Source organism: Saimiri boliviensis, chromosome 13 (assembly GCF_048565385.1).
Source record: "Saimiri boliviensis isolate mSaiBol1 chromosome 13, mSaiBol1.pri, whole genome shotgun sequence".
Lineage (NCBI taxonomy): Eukaryota > Metazoa > Chordata > Mammalia > Primates > Cebidae > Saimiri > Saimiri boliviensis.
In genome coordinates, this window is record NC_133461.1 from 23,894,888 (window position 1) to 23,914,232 (window position 19,345).

A 19,345-nucleotide genomic window follows, 5' to 3' on the forward strand; every position below is an offset into this window, starting at 1 on the left:
CCGTCTTGGCAACTATGAGAACAGGCTCATCCAGTTTCATCTGCAATGTTTTGTTTTCCTTTCGAAAGCATTGATAGTAACTCCGTATGAGAGGCCATGGTTAGTTCTGAAACAGAAAAGCCCCTTAACATTAAACTATCTGCCAAAATTACCCTTTTTGGTCATCCATAGGAATCACGTTTTGCCTTCAAGGAGTGCTGACCCCATCTGAGTAGAGGATTATGCCAGGAAACTATGAAAAATAACCAACTGAGGAGTAATGGAACATGACAGGTATGTCTCTCACTTCATCACTGCAATATGGACTTTACGGCAGCTTGAAAATTCACTAAACTTAAATATCTGAATTTATAATAATGCTTAAGTCCATCTTTACCATCAACCTTTCAAAATTTATAACCATAAAACCTTGTATATTCTATATATATTACTGAATATGTGTGAATATAACTAAATATTAAGAACTGTAGACATTTTCCTTGTAAACAGAAGAAAATCAAAATTCAGAGCTGTATTATATTAAATAATAATTTTGTTGTTAACCCTGAAACCATATGTTATTACTTTGGTCTTAATGATGCTCCCTTTAAAACAGCTGGAATTGCATACCCTTGGCTTTAGATCTTGACATAAAAAAACTCATAAAACATGTTACAGGTGTGAAGGCTCTAATCAAACACAGCTTTTTCCTAGGAACGCAGTCTCTGCTTACAGTTCACCTACTTCCGTAGTTTTCAGAGGCTTAATTAACGTTGCATTTGGTGGGAAAGTCTTGAAAGCAAATTTGTTGTGATCACTTGAACACACACACACACACACACACACACACACACACACACACACACACACATATACCCGAGCCGGTGCGACACTTCGATCAGGATTCGAAAGTAACGGAGTAAAAAAATGGAACACAGAAAGTCCTCTTAAGGTCTCTGCGGCTATTTCATTTCAGGAAGTGCAAATAAATGTCTTAACAGTCTCCTGGCTTGCCTCACGAAGTCATTCCTCCTGGAATGAAACTCAAGCACATCATTACCCATGCTTTTTCTTATGCATTATTTTGGTTGCTTGTTGAGATGCAAATGAAAGGAAGTTGGCATTGCTGTGCCTAGGTTGTTTGCTTTTCTTTTTTGCTTTTTTTTTTTTTTTTTTTTTTTTTTTTGGTGGTAACCAGCTGTTTGTTTGTTAAGCAAACACTCAAAGAGAGCCAGGTCGAGTTGGCCCATGCCATCCGTGCAGCATATATCACTCCTGTCTTCTTTGCAAGGATTTCTGCTGGAAACCACGATCGAGGGCGCGCGCACACACACACACACACACACACACACAGAGGCCTCACTTCCCACGGCACAGGCCGGCGCTGCAGCACCCGGGTGGGTGGGAACGCGTTCCAGCAGCAGCAGCCCGCCTTCCCAACTCACCAGCCTTCAAAGTTTCCTTGCTGGGAGAGCCGGTGTCAGATTTCAGAGAGGCTTCGTTCCCCTTCCCAAGCCCTGGAACTCCCGGGCTCCGCGGCCACCGCCAGCAGGGAGACAGGATCTGCTCCACAGGGCACGGGGAGACCGCACGGGGACAGCTCCTTATCTCCTCCGACCTGTGGCTGCGCTGGGTCTGAGGCCGGACGGTCCGCAGCAGCCCCTGCCCGTCTGGACTGCGAGTGGCAGGGCTGGTGGCACCACCCTCGGAGTCCGCGGCGGCGGCGGGGCTGGGGAAGGTTTGTGTGAGAAGAAGGCGTGTCTGCAAGTCTCAACGCGGATGTGCGGAGCTCACCTCAGGCAAGTCTTGCTGGTGACTCAACTGCTGCAGTGAGAAACGCTGCTCCGCTCGGAGTTGAAGTCTCCACGTGGTGGGGCTTCCAGACCTAGCAGCGAGCTCATTTTTATTCATTTTTTTTTTCTGTGTTTTCTTTGATGTTTCTCATTCAAAGAGCCCAGGGCGCTGTGAGAAGAACTGAGGCCCTGGCACTGCGTTGTCTCCTCCGAGGGGGTGTCTCATTAACTATGGGAAGTGAAGGGGAGGGATTGATAGTGGGGAGCAGAGGATGGCCTCGGGAAATAAAAGAAGGCGTTGGAAAGAAATTAATATTTTAAAAGTTAGGATGTGTTCAGATGAATGCATTAATCAGTATACACCATCCTAATTCACTTCCCAAAGCCCTAATCCACTTCCTGAAGTCACTTCAGAGATCAATAGTTTACCACTAAGCAAGATAATGAGCACACAGAGGCACTGAACAAATATTTATCAAGCACCTGCTATGTGCTATACCCTGTTCTAAACACATCAGATTCATCCACAAAGCACAGGTCCTGACTGCCTGTCTTGTGATTACATTTTAGGCACGTTCAGACATCCCTAATTTACAGACTGGTAGTAAAGGTAAGAATACAAGGTTGGGCACATGATAGTAGCAACTGATTTACTCCTCTGTGAACAAAATTTAAAAGTTCCAAACCTGCGGCTGGCGTTCATGTTAGTAAACAATGAAATGCCAATGGCTGCTTGGATTTTAATTGCTTAACTCGGTTCTTATTGGATGCCCTAGAGACAATCTGGAAAGCACCGCTGTTATCGGCTCTGAGAGAATTTCTTGTAGAAGGGAGTAAAGGAATCGCCCAAACCAAAACTCAAAACAAACAAAACAAACAATACCAGAGTAGTGGACAAAGGGAATGTTAGCGAAAACATTTTGGTCTCATAAAAATCTGTCTATTCTATTATGAAACAATGAAAAAAGTTCTATTTTATTTCCCTCAATGTTATCTTGAATGTTGAAAAGAAGGGTAATAATAATGCCTTCATAGTGTTACTATGAGGGATTGAATTCCTGTTAGAAAAGTGCATAAAGCGTGCCTTGCATAGTAAATTCTACGAATATGTTGGCTATACTTATTATTTTGGTAGCACTTAATCTACTCGATTCTCCCCAAGTAAGATCCAGTTCAGAAAAATTATTTTAGATCTACTACATAAAATATATGAGACTCGGATTGTAGAGTTTCAAAGTATGTATGCTTGGAATCTATATTCATGATAAATCTACTTTGCATTTAACAGCAATATCTAAGTACAAAAAAATGTGTGTCCATGTGCCCAGATAGAAATAAAAGAAAGAACATGAGAACTTTGAACCTTCTCGACTGTTAACACGTTGATTTAAAACGACCCTCTGTGCTGTACAATAATAACCCATATTCTTTACCTAGTTAATGCGTTCACTACTGACATTAATCCTAATAGCTATTATTTCCTGTATGCAATAGAGTTTATAAAGCCTTTGCCCATAGACCATCTCATTTGGCTTTCACAACACTACTTTGAAACAGGCAAGGCATCTATTATATTTATTGTCTCCACTTTCAGAATGAGGTAACTGAGGTTGAGAAAATCGCGGTAAATTTGTCCAAAATGAAAAAGTTCAAAAGGTGGAAGTCAGGTCTATTGATCCTGAATGCTCAACACATAGTGGTCACTACATTGTGCTACCTCCCTACAACTTCTAGAAAAAGGTCCTGCCATGAAAAAAACTAACACACACACATTTATTGATGACTTTCCTTGCCATATTTCCCTACATAAGAGTGTTACTGCTCTTTAGGACCAACTATTGCAGGGATAGCCCTCCTGGAGTGACTTGCCACACACAGTCCTGTCTTGGTGGTCCCAAGGCTGAGATCTAGTCATGTTACATAGTGACACTACCAGAGAATGGTAGAACACTTCTTTCCCTGGGAAAAGGGGTTCCAAGGAAGAAAAAGAGTAGGAAGCCATAAGAGAAATGTTGCTTGGCCACTTCATGAAGGCCACTTTGACCAGAGGTAGAGCAGAATAAAAACCATGGAAATCCAGTGAAAACAAAGTGACAACATTGTGTGTCATGATAGTTATAGTAATAAGGTCTTCTTGTAGCTGGAGTTTATGTAGTACAACTTAACTAGATATAATATCTGTGTACTTCAATCAATATGACACTGGGATAAACCTTAATAATGTACATGGGGAGATGCATAGTTACAAATGGAAAAATTGTCACATGTATTTCATCTCTCCTCAAGCTGCTTTATTAAAAGAATAAATAAATTGTTTAAAATGTTATTGAACCACGAAGACAAATAAACTTGCAATTAATTTTCGAAGAAGCTAAATCAAATGGCGGTGTGGTAACTGATTTGGAAGAGCAGAAGATTCTATACACTGCATGCCTGCAGGGAGGATTATGGATGAAAGGCAAGCCAATTCTTCCTGCAAAACCTGGGCAGGCTCAAGCCTAGGAGGCAGAAATCTTAGCATAGAAGGAGACCAGGTGGTGGGGTAAACACAGGGGTTTGGTTAGACGTCTGTATATTGGAATGCTTGGACCCAAAGTTCCCTTCCCCACTGTCACACAATCAACCAACCATAAGTTCCTCCATCTGCTCAATCCAGCTTCCAGGAGACTGGAGGTTTATTTTCTGGAGAAAGTAAACTAGAGTAATTTGTGGTTCAACAAGATGAACTGAACACATGCCTTTTTACCCTGCTCCTAGAGATAATGAATAAAAAAGAAATTTATATACAAAACAGGAAAAAGAATCTTCTGAAATTGAAAATATACTCAACATTTACAAAAAACTGACAGATGGGGCAGAAGACTGAGTTGAGAAATCTTAAGAAAAGTAAAGCAAAAGGCTGTAGAAGTAAAAAAAAAAAATGGAAAAATTCTGACTAATGGAAATCTCAAAAAGCTCTAGAAAAGAGTTCTTTCTATGCAGAAAAGGATAAAAACACTAATTTGAAACAAATGCAAAAACAATACCAGAAATGAAGATGATGAACTTTGGGGATCAAAGTTCCACTAAACATCCAGGAGAACAATCTTTTAAATTAATCAAATAATTAAACACATCAAGATATACTACTCTGAGATAAAATAAACCCAGGAATAAAAAGAAAAACCTAAAACATCTTCCAGAAACATAAAGCAGATCACATACAAAGGAAAAAAATTGCGTTGGATTTCTCAAGAGAAATAATGGATCCAGAAGTTTCTTTGAATGCCTTCACATTTTCAAAATGAAATGATTTTGAACTTAGAATTGTATACCGAGACAAATTGTCAGCCAAGCTTGATTTAAAAAAATTTTCAGAAATGCAAAACTTAAAAAATATACATCCTGTGTGCCAGTTTAAAGTAACCATTCCCCATACAAGCTTATAAATCAAGAAAGAGGAAGAGACGAAACCCCAAAAATGCAGGCCCAACATAAAAGGCAGTAAAATAAATTCTTCAGAGCAATAAGTGTGAAGCAGGCCTAAAGAGAGGCAAAGAGATGGCTTGCAGTAGGAATGTTTCCAAGCCAAAAAAAAAAAAAAAAAAAGAAAAGAAAAGAAAACGATAGATGGTTTGATACACATGTGCATTTGAAAATACAGTAGATATGCCGGGCATCGTGGCTCATATCTGTAATCCTAGTATTTTGGGAAGCTGAGGCTGGTGGATCACCTGGGGTCAGGAGTTTGAGACCAGCTTGACCAACATGGAGAAATCCCGCCTCTACTAAAAACACAAAATTAACCGGGCATGGTGGTGCATGCCTGTATTCCCAGCTACTCAGGGGGCTGAGGCAGAAAAATCACTTGAACCCAGAAGGCGCAGGTTGCGGTGAGCCAAGATTGTGCCATTGCACTCCAGCCTGGGAAAAAAAAGAGTGAAACTGTGTCTCAAAAAAAGAAGGAAGAAAGGAAGTTAAGAAGGAAGGAAGGGAGGGAGGGAGAAAATAAAGTACATAGTTCCAAGTAGGTACAAGATTCCACATTCTACTCTTTTTCCTGAGCACCTCACTAGATTTCATTTCTTAGCCCCTTGAAGGTGGGGAGGCATGTCACTGAGGTCTGGTTTATGGATTGTGGGCAGAAGTGATGTACTTCACTTCCAAGGTATGCCCATAAAATAAACCCTGAGATCCTCCATGCTTCCCTCTTCCCTCATTAGTGTGCAGATGCAAAGAACCAAGGAAGAGCTCCTAGACCCTAGAAGACATGAAAATTCATGACCCTAAATCAGGGTGTGGAACAGCAACCCCAGCTGCCACACATTGGACTATGACATGAGCTAGAAGTAAACTTGCATAATGCCACGAAGATTTTTAGAGTTGTTACCACAGTTAGATCATTCTGTTACAGTTTTAAAGATCAATTGGAGGCTATTTTGAATAATATACAATAGGTACAGAGCATGCTGAACTAATTATAAAAGGATATTATTAACTCCATGAGAAACAAAAGGTTACCAGAGAAAAGAAACATTATGATAGATAACATTATTATGTTCAGATGTGACCATAGTAAAAATGTTGGGAATACTGACAAGAGAATTAACCCCAAACTAAAATAAAACTACGTGTGGAGGATGGCAGAGGGAAAGACTATCTGTGTATATGCGCATGTGAGACAAGTAAACCCTCAACTTTTATAACAAAAATCAATAAATAACGTGTAAAATTGCTAAAGAAGTAGCAGAATTAGCAAACCAGTTAGAAATATAAAAGTCAGTTAAAAATCTACAGGAGGCTGAGGCAGGAGAATTGCCTGAACCCAGGAGGCGGAGGTTGCGGTGAGCCGAGATCGCGCCATTGCACTCCAGCCTGGGTAACAAGAGTGAAACTCCGTCTCAAAAAAAAAAAAAAAAATCTACTAAAAGAGTCAAATGTTAGCTTGTAGGGATTAAGACCAGGGCTTAGGAGAAGATCCATGCTGCTCTACAAGAAATGTAAATTTTGATTTTGTTTTAAATTATGAGATGTATTACCTTAATAAAAATAAAATTAATCTTAAATTATACTTAAAATATACATAAGGAAACAAAAGATATTTGTTCTATAGAGAAAACATTATGCTTATTAAAGTATGTGTATATACTTTAATATAATGATCTATAAGCAGTGGAGAAAGTGAATCAAAAGACAGAATAAAGATATATTTGAGAAGTTTTCGCAGTGATTTATTCATTCAACAAATATTTATTGAGCAACTTGCACCTGGTACACTGCTAGGTATGGGGGATCCAGTGTAGAACATGAAGGAAGAATAAAGGTGCGCTCTAAGAGAAAATCAGCATTTGTAAGCTTTAAGCAACAAATATGTTTGGGTTTCTTTTCTCCTGTCTTTAGTAGCATGAGCCACTGACCTTCTGGTCACGCCTTTTATCCTTCACTATCCTCTTAAAAATTTCTCATGACTTTACCCCCTACTCCCCCCGGCCACCCCCGCTGATGAGATCCAAGATTTCATAACCTTTGTCTTGTGATTGCAGGGAAGGCTTCACCAGAAAGTTATTCACGGGTGTGCCTCTATCTCCTGCTGATTTTCTGTTCATGTGAAGAAGTCTGTCTAATCACAAATAAAAATCCACCCTTCTCCAGTTTGAGAAAACCTCACAGCATGACTAACAAGTCATAAGACCGGACTTCCAGGTCATGCTAGTTTTCTTCACAACGAAGATGTAACTTCGAGAAATAAACATGCGTAGCAGACTTTCCACTGGCACATTACTTTAAATGTATAGCACATAAAGACTTATTTTAGATATCTGCTCATTAAACTGGCTATGTTTTCACAATCGTACCTGCAGCATCTACTCTGTGGTGAGGTCTTAACCTTCCCAGTTCCAACCTCATTTTGCCTGTTTCTTAGAATGTGTAATGAAGATATACTCAGACCTTATTGGAGATTATTGTAATTTTGTCTATTTTTTTCTTATTGTGTTAAAGGAACATGCTGTGTGAAAGGCCCAAAGAATTTCATGAGTAATGTTCACATGTAGCCTTTATGCACGTCCTAACTTGCCAAGAAGCCACAATAGTGTGGGTATGCCATGATTCTGCCTATGAATATTTGACTCTTTATAAAAACAATTCTATAAGCACAACTTTAGAAGTAATTACAACATCGCTTAATTGATTTTAAAAATTTGTTAAAGACAAGTTATATCAATAAGAACTGAGCATATAGGAAAGAACAATTTTCTGCAAGTCATATGATAACACACAAACACATACATAAATATAGTCATTTATTAGCATATATAATTGTATGTGTGAACCCAAGTATAGTCATGTGCAAATCCGTATCAAATTTATAATTATATTTGCTTTGTTGGTAGCTTTATGGCAAGCCTCAAAATAAAATGTCATATGGGCTTACCATGTAAGTATAAATGAATATGTGATGATTTCTCCACTTTCCCAGAAGCTGTTACCTAAAACCAGTGTTTTTGATACTTTTGCTATTTTTTAAATTGCAAACACTTGAAGCTGTGATGTCATATATTCAGGAATGATTATTAAATCATCTTAAACTTCTTTGCTGAACTTTTAACCAATTATAAGGTAAATTTTTCAGGCATCTAAACTAACAATGATTAATGTAATTTCAGGGAAATATGTCTTTCCTTCTCAAAATACATTTTTATGTAATTATTTTGATGATTGTTTCCTTATAAGAGAACTGTAAGAAATCCAATATTAAGGTAACTATTTCTTTTTTAAGGTGTAATTTGGAAAATTATCTTGCTTTACTTTTGGTCATATATGATGTTAAAATACATGTAAAGAATAACAGCTAATTAATTAAGGTTTGATCATAGCAAAGAATCACATGCTAGATGATTATTTTTTAAATTATACTTTTAGGAAATAATATCAATAAGTCTTATGATAAATATATGCAACAATAGTTTGTTGTTGCTGTTGTTGTTGTTTTGGGGACGGAGTCTCACTCTGTTGCCAAGGCTGGGGTGCAGTGGTGTGACCTCAGCTCACTACAGTCTCCATCTTTCAGGCTCAAGTGATCCTCACACCTCAGCCTCCAGAGTAGCTAGGATTACAAGTGCATGCTCAGCTAATTTTTTATATGATCTAGTCTATTTTTATTATCAATATAGTAGTAGCTTATAAGCCTATAAGGAATTTTTATATTTCTAGTAGTATAATAAAATATATAAAATAAGTATGTTTATATTGATGTATATTTTATATAATTATATATTATATTGCTTTAGAATAATTATATATTGACAGTATTTAATTAATAATTATGTTAATATATGATTATTTATAATAATTAAATTTCTATTTCTAAAATGATGTAAAAATTCTAAATGCAATACCTTCTGAAGCCATACAATACCTTCTGAAGTATGCATTGCTGCCATAAACACTAAGTAGATTTCTGTTCTGTGGTATTTTTAGCTACAGATTTCATTGCTACTGAAGGTTGAGTGGCTGGAGAAAATCCCCACATACTTGATATAAAATGTGAATATACTAGAACCATTCAATTTATTTTAAATCAATTACAGACAATAGATTTTTGTGTGAGTCTTCACAGAAGAGACGAGTTTCCTAAGAACTGATAGAAAAAAAACATGGTTAGGATAAAGATACAATAAGAACTTCTCAATTTCTTGCATTTTCTGCCTGTAAAATGTGGTGAACATTAGTCACACTGGCATAGGCACTCAAACCTCTTTCCTGTTTGTGAGGTCTCCTCAAATGCATGTCTTAGTGCCAAAGTCAGAGGTAAGGTGCTCAGGGCACTAATGGTGGTGCATAGGACCCGAATGCAATAGCACTGACTGATTCCAGTGGAGGCATCCTAACCACATGGTTGAATGCCTTTGCTTATGGCTCTAGTCCCATGCCAACATGTCCTGGAGCAGGGACCACAAAATGCCAAATGAGGGGAAAACGGTCTTATACCAAAACAAATACGGAACTTGATCATTTATGTGAGCAAAGTGAGAAACATGGATGGGAATGAATTCTTGAGGTGCTCATACCAAGGAAAAAGGAGCACAATTTTTGAAAAAGGATGAATTGATTATTGTAGATGCATAGGATATAATATACTAGTTTAGTTACCTGTGAGTGCTTGTAATTGTTTTCTCTGTTTGATGAAACTCAAACCTAGATTAACTCCTGTCGTAAGCCAAAGACCTACCCCAACTCTTCAGGAAGGATATTGCAATACCATTACAAATACATTCAGAATGTCTGCTGCCTAAAATTTCCCAAAGGATTATATGGCTATTTTCCAAAGTAATTGGCACTGGAGAACAGGAATATTTCCAGAGTAACAGAAAACTGGCTCTAAGCTATCACTAAGAGCTGGATAACAAAAAAGCCACTGAAATTCAAAGATTCAAGTCAGAATTTGTGGCTTAACCAACTTTGACTTTAATGTGGGCTTAATAGGAGTCTCAAATCCACCTCATACCTTTTTGTCATTTCCCCCATTCCTATGGATCAAAGGATAATGTGATTGAAGAGTGAATTTAGAGATACTGAAATTATGCAACACAACTCAACAGAATATATCCAATAGGATAGCCATTTTCTGTAAGAATTGTAGAAATTAGTGTCACCATTAAGGACTTGAATCCTTAATGGTGACACTAATTTCTGGTGATTCCTATGAGATCTTTGCTAGGTTCTCTACACTGACTGGGTAGAAGGTGGATGGGATGGGTCTTCAAAGACACCAAAGAATATCTATAAACTTAATCAGATGATTACTTCAATTGCAACTAATCAAATAGCTACATATTCTTATACTTGGTATAGTTTGATAGGTGGCTCTAAGACATTTATTTAGTAAATTACTTGCAAGACCCTCCAACTAATTCAGTTTTCAGAAAAAGCCATTATGTTTCTTGTATTTTATGTCCAAGAGATTTATGGTAAAAGATTTATTGGTAGCAGAACAGAGTGATGTATAGAGCCTGTGACATTCCCTAGTAGGATAATTATTTTGGAAGCCTATACATTATAGACTTGATCTTCCCAAGTTCCAGGTAGGATAAGATCAATAAGAACTCTAAATCTAAAGCCTTGGGTTTTACTCCAAGTTCTGCCAAAGACATGTGATGAATTCATCTTTCATCTTATATGTTCAAAATAGAAGGTTTTAAAATAACTCATTCTACTGATAAGAGTTTCACACACCTGATGCCACAATAGGTATCCACAGAATGAATGTTTGGTGAGTGAATAACTGAAGAAATTACTGCTAATTACCTTCACATCCTTAGCAAGGAAAGTTTCAAGGAAAAGAACATAGAATCTCTTGCTTTAAATTTCAGTAAATTTGATTTTTTTTAAATTGCATTTTATGTTTTGGGGTACATGTGAAAAACATGCAAGATTGTTGCATAGGTACACACATGGCAGTGTGATTTGCTGCCTTCCTCCCCTTCACCGATATCTGACATTTCTCCCCATGCTATCTCTCCCCACCTCCCCATCCTCCCGTCCCTCCCCCATTTCCCCACAACAGACCCCAGTGTGTAGTGCTCCCCTCCCTGTGTCCATGTGTTCTCATTGTTCAACACCCGCCTATGAGTGAGAACATGCTGTGTTTGAGTTTCTGCTCTTGTGTCAGTTTGCTGAGAATGATGGTTTCCAGGTTCATCCATGTCCCTACAAAGAACACGAACTCATCGTTTTTGATGGCAGCATAATATTCCATGGTGTATATGTGCCACATTTTCCCTGTCCAGTCTATCATCAATAGGCATTTGGGTTGGTTCCAGGTCCTTGCTATTGTAAACAGTGCTGCTATGAACATTCGTGTGCATGTGTCCTTATAGTAGAAAGATTTATAATCCTTTGGATATATACCCAGTAATGGGATTGCTGGGTCAAATGGAATTTCTATTTCTAGGTCCTTGAGGAATCACCACACTGTCTTCCACAATGGTTGAACTAATTTATACTCCCACCAACAGTGTAAAAGTGTTCCTATTTCTCCACATCCTCTCCAGCATCTGTTGTCTCCAGATTTTTTAATGATCGCCACTCTAACTGGCGTGAGATGGTATCTCAATGTAGTTTTGATTTGCATTTCTCTAATGACCAGTGATGATGAGCATTTTTTCATATGTTTGTTGGCCTCCTGTATGTCTTCTTTTGTAAAGTGTCTGTTCATATCCTTCACCCACTTTTTAATGGGCTTGTTTGTTTTTTTCTTGTAGATCTGTTTTAGTTCTTTGTAAATTCTGGATATCAGCCCCTTGTCAAATGGGTAGACTGCAAAAATTTTTTCCCATTCTGTTGGTTGCCAGTTCACTCTAATGACTGTTTCTTTTGCCGTGCAGAAGCTGTGGAGTTTTATTAGGTCCCATTTGTCTATTTTGGCTTTTGTTGCCAATGCCCTTGGTGTTTTGGTCATGAAGTCCTTGCCTATGCCTATGTCCTGAATGGTTTTGCCTAGATTTTCTTCTAGGGTTTTTATGGTGTTAGGTCTTATGTTTAAGTCTTTAATCCATCTGGAGTTAATTTTACTGTAAGGTGTCAGGAAGGGGTCCAGTTTCTGCTTTCTGCACATGGCTAGCCAGTTTTCCCAACACCATTTATTAAGCAGGGAATCCTTTCCCCATTGATTGTTTTTGTCAGGTTTGTCAAGAATTGGATGGTTGTAGATATGTTGTGTTTCCTCCAAGGGCTCTGTTCTGTTCCATTGGTCTATATGTCTGTTTTGGTACCAGTACCATGCTGTTTTGATTACTGTAGCCCTGTAGTATAGTTTGAAGTCTGGTAGTGTGATGCCTCCTGCTTTGTTATTTCTTCTTAGAATTGACTTGTCTATGCGGGCTCCCTTTTGGTTCCATATGAAGTTTAAGGTGTTTTTTTCCAGTTCTGTAAAGAAGGTCATTGGTAGCTTGATGGGAATAGCATTGAATCTGTAATTACTTTGGGCAGTATGGCCATTTTCATGATATTGATTCTTCCTAGCCATGAACATGGAAAAATCACAAGCATTCCTATACACCAGTAACAGACTTAAAGAGAGCCAAATCAAGAATAACTGCCATTCACAATTGCTACAAAGAGAATAAAATACCTAGGAATACAACTAACAAGGAACGTAAAGGACCTCTTCAAGGAGAACTACAAGCCATTGCTCAACGATATTTGATTTTTTTAATAATTAAGATATAAAATGTTAGAAATAAAGATTTGCAAAAATGATGAAAAGTATTTTATATCAGACTTTCAAATGTGATTCAGAATAAAAAATGTCTATAGCAAATGTAATGTATTTCTTAAGCCATAATGATATGAATCATCTCTATTTTTCCTCCATGATAATTAGAAAGGATAACTCCCTCACATTAGTCATTATATCATGACCTTATGTCACAATTAGTGATAAATGTATATGCAACTCTCTGTCCTGCACTTTATAAAATAAATCTCAGAAATGCCTTGGCTATTGCTGGTTGCCCTTAGCCTTGCCACAACCATTAATGGACAAAATGGATTTGTAACAATCAAAAAATACACAGCCCAAACTTAAGCTTAATGCTCCTAACTATAAATCTTTTAACACTTGTCACTACAATTTGAAATCTGCTTTCTCCAACTAAATGAAAGTGTTTTTCACTTTCCTTAAGACTATCACTGTCAAGATAAAATTAGCCCTAAATCTTTTCTGTTTCAAAGTTAAAAATAAAATAAAATATTTGCTTAAATCATTCATTTGGTTATTAATGACCATTCAATAAAACAGTAAAATATTTAAACATATAGCTCCAAATAAGTCAATTCCTCAGTTGTCTTGGCAAAGACATACTTAAGGATTTAAAGATACTACAAATAAAAGTTTTTGAAAATATTGGAAATTTATGAAATATCTCAAAGTTGAATTCAACCCCTAACCCCATGACTCTATGACCCCATGTTTGATGTAGAAGCAATTATTACTGTATTTTACCTACTCTTGATTTGGCCTTTGCTTTATACCCTCAATTTGATCAGTGGGGACCAGAAAGCATTTCTAACCTACTAATGTTTTTGCTGACACAATTGGTATTTTTTGCCTATGACAAGGAACAAACAACTCTACATTTCACAGTAACTCTAGAAGGGCATGCTACTCACACTTAAGCACATTAAAATAGTGAATGTTTATACTAGTGAATTTGTGCCATCACATACACAAACTATATTAAGTAAGCCAGTTGAAAAAGATAGGGGTTTAGATATTTAATCTTTATAAATGTATATGTTGAAATAAAAATAATTTGATAGTTAAAGAGAGAAGATTTATTTATCTGGTAATTTATTAACAATAATACTGGCCAGGCACAGTGGCTCACACCTGTAATCCCAGCACTTTGGAAGGCCAAGGTGGGTGTATCACAAGGTCAGGAGTTCGAGACCAGCCTGCTCCACATGTTGAAATCCCGTCTCTACTAAAAATACAACATTAGTAGGGCATGATGGTGCATGTCTCTAATCCTGGCTCCTTGGGAGGCTGAGGCAGGAAAACTGCTTGAACCCAGGAGGTGGAGGTTTGGTGAGCTGAGATAGTGCCATTGCACTCCATCCTGGACAACAAGAGTGAAACTCCATCTCAATAATAACAAGTAGAATACCAAATCCCTAATGATGTCTAGCAATGTCTCAGACTTTAGCCTTGAAAATAAAAATTTACATTTTTGGTTAAAATAATGATCTCATCACTTTATCTATTAATCTTTAAAATAAAATCATTTAATCTCTTTTGTTCTTTCAGGTGTCTAAATTTCATATCTTTATCCTCATTCGCTTAATGTCTAATTGAACTAGATATGAACTAGGTTTTTTGAAAACTGAATTATGTTTGTGTGATAATAATCTCATGATTATTATGTTCGTGACAGAAAAAAAAAGGGCTCTTTTCCTACAAGTAGTTTTGTGCTAACACTTCTCATTACATTTATTTATTTGAAACGTTCAAATATACTTTTTTCAATCTAATAGATGATATTGAATTAAGTATAATGAAGTTTGTCCTAGGTCTCAGTATTATTTTTGATGATTTTTGTCTTAAATATTTTCCCTGTAAATATGATACATTCTATTCCATGCCTTAGTTTAACTGATTTGTCCATTAAGTTATGTTTATCTATGATATCCTCTTACAAATAGTTTTTAGTTCTAGATTAATTTTACTAAACTTATCATTTAGGACATCTATTATATATTGTATAATCTACAGTAGCAAATGTAGACAACATTTTAACCAAGTTACAAATTAACCCAAGACAAGTAACTGCTGGTGCTTTAAACTTCAGCACATAAACTTAAAAAAAAATAGAAACTTATACAACAAAATTCTGTAATATACCAGACATAAGAATATTGTTACTAATTGTAACTCTCAAATGAGACTGCCCATTTTCAACAGTTCTCAATATTCATAATAAATTTCATAAAATTCTTTAGTGACTAGCAGAAATTATCACTGAGAATTTATACTACATTAGAAATAGGACAGATATGCTATAGTTCTTTCTGCATAAACATGTACTGTGATAATACTGAATGTTTAGCCCATCAGGTCTCATCTATAGTTTATTTGTACTAAATGGTCAAGTCCTTTGCCCAATGGCTTTGGCTTATGCTTAGTTTAGGCTTAGCACTAGCAATATTTATTTATATATTTTTATCTGCCAATTTGCTTCAGAAAATGTTAAATTTTTCCATAACTGTAAAATACAGTAAGAAAAATAAAATAATGCAGTAGAAAAATAGGCAATCAAGTTGAACAGGCACTTTACAAAAGACAGTATCCAGATATCCAGCGAACATGAAAAGGTTTTTTTTATTGCATTTTAGGTTTTGGGGTACATGTGAAGAACATGCAAGATAGTTGCATAGGTACACACATGGCAGCGTGATTTGCTGCCTTCCTCCCCTTCACCCATATCTGGCATCTCTCCCCATGCTATCTCTCCCCAACTCCCCATCCCCTCATCCCTCCCCCATTTCCCCTCAACAGACTTCAGTGTGTGATGCTCCCCTCCCTGTGTCCATGTGTTCTTATTGTTCAACACCCGCCTAAGAGTGAGAACATGTGGTGTTTGATTTTCTGCTCTTGTGTCAGTTTGCTGAGAATGATGGTTTCCAGGTTCATCCATGTCCCTACAAAGGACATGAACTCATTGTTTTTGATGGTTGCATAATATTCTATGGTGTATATGTTCCACATTTTCCCTGTTCAGTCTATCATTGATGAAAAGGTTTTAACCCTTGTTAGTCATCAGAGAAATGCAAATTAAACTATAATGACGTAAACCTATGCATTTACCAGGATGGATACAATGAAAAAGGACTGATGATAAAGTTGGAGAAAATGTGGATGGAGCAACTGAAATGTTCATTTTCTTCTAATGGGGATGTAAATTTGCTTGACTATTTTGGAAAACTAAACCCAAGCAGAGATATGGCCCATCTTATATATATGGTCTATAGACACCATTGTAATATGTTTGCCAAAAGTCGTTTGTAAGAGATATTTGTAGTAAACAATCTAAATGTCCATTAACAACGAAAAAATATTGATGTATTTTCATAAACAGAATGTTATACTGCAAAGAGAATAAACTATTTCTACCTACAACATTAGTGAATCTCACAAGAACAATGTTGAATGGCAAAATCCAGGTACAAAATAATATATTTTGTAGGATTTCATATGTGTGAATTTTAAATCAGGCAAAACTAATCTATGGTATTAGAAGTCAAGACAGTGGTTATCTTGCAGCAGTCAGGAGGCAGTGACTGAAGAGACATCAGAGGGCTTCTGGTGATTTTCTATTTTTCATTTGTATGTTGGTTAAGTAGGTATGTTTGTTTTGCAAAGTTTATCTAAACTTAGGGTTTGTGCAGATTTCCATATGTTTTTTTGTTCTTCAATAAAATTGCCTTAAGATATAAATTCACAGCACCACAACACTGAAATCAGGTTAAGATGAAAAAGAATGTGAAATACAGGATGAAGTCAACAGTTACACTAGTACAGAAAAAGGCCTTCAGTAACATTAGTTACATTTGTTAGAGGTAAGCCAGGAATAATATATGATTCACTATGTCCTTAATAAGAAAACAAATGTGTCACTCAAGAAAAACCTATGCATTCACAGGCTTAAGATTAAAAAGAAGATGCTTCCATGCTCATAGAGAATATTTATCCTACATAATGAGCTATGACTTTAAGAATGTTTGTATAATAAGTACCATCTTGAATTGCTTTGGGTGGTTTCTTAAAATGGTCCTCAGTGTAGAAGAATGACATTGACAGCAAATAATTATTCAAGAAAAGCAGATAAGAGCTTCTATAAGGGAGTGAGGGGCTTACAAAATGATGCTCTTTGAAGGTTCAGCTAAATCAAGAAATTGATTTTAGAATAAGGAATTGATAGACTGTAACCTCAGGTACACAGATTTTGATAAGTCCTGAGGCAGACGGACTTGAGGCTATACCTCCCAGAAGTACTTGAAGAATGGCCATTGCCTGTTGCTGGTTAAATGAGAATCAGTGTGCTTTAGCCAATGAGGTAAGATGATGTCTTGCCATGAAAGCTGAGAAGTCTGACATGGCTATGTCTGCACAAAGAACTCCCTGTCTCTGCTCAAGGTTAAAACATGCGAGGATCCTCTGCAAGTAGTTCTAAGCCTTCTCTAGTACACAGTTACCATATTCCTGAAATAATACTTCTTGGAAGATTAGTCTGATCCTTGGAAAACAACTGAAGTAGTTATAATCCATGAATTTTCAGTGAGAAAAATATTGCCCCATAGAGGCAAAATTTGTTGTTGGGAAGTGAAATAATTTTTTATGCATAAAGCACAGATATATCTATGACACATAAACAGGTACACAGTATATCTGTGGTATTAAAATTTGATTTGGGTGGCAATTAGGGAAAAAGATGTCTGAAAAGGCTTCTTAGGGTGGAGATGAGGGTTGAGATGGTAGTTGTGAAATAAAGGATGAAAAACACTGATATAACAAACACCAAACACAAAATAATAACAGCACATTCCTTGCAGCCCTGATTCACAAAATTATTCACAGACATTTAAATATTTAAATTTGATGAACATAACCTCATTCAATATCCTACAATAAAAACTATTGGTAATATATATTCTCAAGTAAATGAATGGGTTAATTCAGTTAAATGTTGAAATGTATCTACTCAAAAGATTAATTTGGCTTTAGAATATTAATATTTTGGCATGACCGTTATTCTACTAATCCCATTTTTACATTGGGAAAGTAAAAATATATGCTTAACAAACCTTGTCTTTTTATTGTCTACAGTAAGAGGGATGAGATATAGCTAATCTAAGAATTATATCCTGTCGGTTATTAAAAATAGTTTTAAAATATCCAGGAAGGTAACCAGCTCTGGAGTACTGAGTTGTTCAAATGAGGTGGGATCACTATCTGGGATTTGATTTTAAAAACTGTTTTCTCATGGCAACTGGAGAAACAACACGACAACACATAAAGAAAAGCCATAGATTTTTCTCTTCCATTCCCTTGAGCTAAATCAAAAATATTTCCATGGTAATGTTCAAATACTAACTTATATATTTAAAAATAGAACAGTTTTATTCAATAAATCTGGATTGTAAACCTGGATCTTTGACAGCTTTCCCAGTGCAATGGCAAAGATGAGTAGTTACAGGGACAAAGTAGTTACCATAGCCTACAAGTCTGAAATACTTATCTGGCCCTTTACAGAGAGAGTTTGTGGTGCCTAACAATAGAGGATTTGGTTAAATAAATTACTGTTCATCCACTCAAAACAGACTGAATTTTTTGAAATGTTATTGTAGGAGAATTCTTAATTAAATGAAAATAGATGTACAATGAGTATGAACTAAGCAACTGAAAACAGCATACATAATGAAAGTCAATTTTTGTTGAAAAGTGCATATATACAAAAAATACTGTTAGGTGCTTAGAGTTGAAAGACCTTGGCTATCAGAGTTTCACAGGCCCAAGTTCCATTACTGACCATACCAACTAATTATCCATTATGTGGAAAAATACTTTATCTTCTTTCTCCATTAAAAAAAAAAACCTGGAGATATTTAAGTATAGCTATATCTCATCTACTTCCAAAAGTTGATTTGAGGTGAATTGACATATTTATATCTATTCCCAGGTTAGTCTGTTTATGTTGCTGTAAAGGAACACCAGAGATTGGGTAATTTATAAACAGATTTATTTTGGCTCATGGTTCTGCAGACTATATAAGAAGCATGGTATCAGCATCTGCTTGGCTTCTGGAAAGGCCTCAAGAAACTTACAATCATGGAGGAAGGCAGAGGGGGAGCCAGTGTACTACAGGTTGAAAGGGGAAACAAGACAAAGGGGAGAGGTGCCAGCTCTTTGACACAATCAGATCTTGAGTGAATTCATTACCACTCATTATCATGGGCAAGGCATCAAGTCATTCACGATGGATCTACCCTGTGACCCAACACCTCCCATTGTACCCCATTGTCAACCTGGGGATCAC

General features: G+C 36.6%; 1 protein-coding gene across 3 annotated transcripts in view; it reads right to left on the reverse strand.

Annotated features, from left to right (window-relative positions):
- RAB27B (RAB27B, member RAS oncogene family) overlaps nt 1–19,345 on the reverse strand; it is a 180,439-nt gene that overhangs the window by 65,533 nt on the left and 95,561 nt on the right. The window contains exon 1 of one of the 3 annotated variants that reach the window (XM_074383409.1): nt 1,425–2,121. The exons of 1 other annotated variant lie outside the window; for it this stretch is intronic. The gene's annotated coding sequence lies outside the window, so the exon portion shown is untranslated. Of the gene's footprint in view, nt 1–1,424; nt 2,122–19,345 lie in introns of those variants that run through there. One more of the 3 variants, XM_003926054.4, reaches the window with a different exon arrangement.